The sequence below is a fragment of the Amphimedon queenslandica genome, unplaced genomic scaffold, assembly GCF_000090795.2.
Source record: "Amphimedon queenslandica unplaced genomic scaffold, v1.1 AMPQUscaffold_13522, whole genome shotgun sequence".
Lineage (NCBI taxonomy): Eukaryota > Metazoa > Porifera > Demospongiae > Haplosclerida > Niphatidae > Amphimedon > Amphimedon queenslandica.
The window spans coordinates 940485-942407 of NW_003546242.1; the positions used below are offsets into that span (position 1 = coordinate 940485).

The 1923-nt window shown below is 35.3% G+C and overlaps 1 long non-coding RNA gene across 1 annotated transcript in view; it reads right to left on the reverse strand.

The window, feature by feature from the left end:
* Positions 1-267, reverse strand: part of LOC109580619 (uncharacterized) — a 2055-nt gene extending 1788 nt beyond the window's left edge. Inside the window, exons 1-2 of the long non-coding RNA XR_002184298.1 lie at positions 164-267; positions 26-115 (exon numbers count right to left, since the gene is read on the reverse strand). This is a non-coding gene — a long non-coding RNA (uncharacterized LOC109580619). The remainder of the gene's footprint in view (positions 1-25; positions 116-163) is intronic.
* Positions 268-1923: the final 1656 nt, after the last annotated feature.

Below are 1923 nucleotides of genomic sequence, written 5' to 3' on the forward strand. Positions count from 1 at the left end.
TAAATAAAAATAATATATATATTACCTGTAAACTCAAGGAAAAGCGATGGCTGGATTTGAATGAAGTATGTGGATGATCTGTGTTCAAAACAGTCCATAAAAAGGACTTTTAGCACTAGAAGACGTAATAATAACTCTATAACTTGGTAATGAAAAAACTTACTAGTATTTGAAGTCACCATGAATGGCAGGGCTTTAGACAACTCTTAAGTTGTCCATTATACAAGAAAAGATAGTTCAAATGCTGTCAAAAGCGAGTCAAAAGTGCATCTTTCTTCATTCCCCGTTTATTAATTGATTTGGGTGTGGTTTTACGTGGTGGGCGTGGTTTCATTTACTTCGTGAACGGGCATGACACGGAAACATTGAAAATAACATAAAATGGCTTTTTCTCTGTACTAGTATTCCAGAGCAATTGTCCAAACAGCGTCCCTAACTTTCAAATTTTAATGCGCATTGTCATAAACGGGATATTGCTGGAAAGGAAATTTTTTTCTCTATCTGTGAGTACCAAAAACTGATTTTACCAAAATCCCGCAGATAGCCTGGTTTTCTCATATCGGGTCACATATGTCAAAAAAAATTCTCTGATGAAGGAGGGGCTACATTTTATAATATTCACCAACCAAGTTGGAGATCAAGAGGTAGTTTTGCAGTTCCATACTAGCTATGTCACTTTTTTTAGCACTGAACAATTTAATAAAAAAACTAGATGAGCGCATTAAAACAATGAAACAAAAGGTGCTAGGAGAACAGGATTTCAGCGATTTGAAAGGCAATTGTCACAGAGTTCTACAAGCAACCCACCCAAAAATGCTCCTGTCTGCGCAATAGGTCCTAAATCAACTTCCTCATGTAATAATACTGATCATATAATTACTTTTGTTACTTTTATTCCTTGTAGCTGTTGTTCTAAGATCTACTTCAGCATCAAGTAGTGACAGCTTAGGTATTACAAGCTGTGGTTTTGTTGATTTTTAATTGTATAGGTTTTAGCAGTATTGCTTTTCTGCCATCAAACTCAGCAAGTACAATTATATGAACTTATTCTGAATTTTACTTTCACACACATGTTTCTCCTTGCAATAGTCTTTCTTCATGTTGGTCAAGTAAATGTTAGACAATTTTACAGTTAATTTACATGAACTTCTGATAGGTCTTATATGTACTCCAACAAGCATCAGCAATACTTCATCTATGAGGCTATCAAACTCAGGTATAATCATCACTAACCAATGAATTTGGTCTTTATGGTAGGTTCACAACTCCAAATCGTCGCCATCCAATTTGTTGCAGTATAGATCCATACCATTACTTGCATTAACTTTATTTATTTTTAAGTGCAATGACAATGTCTGTCAGTCCTATGAACAATGAAAATGCTTCACCAGGTATTGATTCAGTTTATGTCATTATGGCATACTTTTATGGCATTCAGTGGTTACACCCCAATCTAATACGAATTGTACTCCAGTTCCTGTCCCTGCAACATCAAGTTAGTTTAAATTATTCAAATACTATAATTAACTAATTATCTATATGTTACATTGGTTAGGGCTACCTTTACCTCACTACAGACCATCAGGAGGATCTGTTTCTGATGCTCTACAAAAGTTAGAAGGCTCTGATGATCATAACTAATAATAAATATTATTATATTTTTAAAAGTTAACTGTATAAATAGTTAATTAAACGAAGTTATTAAGGTTATGGCGGACGTATACAGACGGTAGCTTCACAGTGTATGGACGATCCTAGACGACCCTGGAGTGTATGGACGATCTTAGATGACCTGCAGAGTGTATGGATGACCCTGCACAGTGTATGGTTGATGCATAGATGACCAGTTATCGCAGTATGCCGTTTTTATAGTGCGTCATTACAGTGATAAACAGACTCTGATTACAGCCACTGTCAAACTAT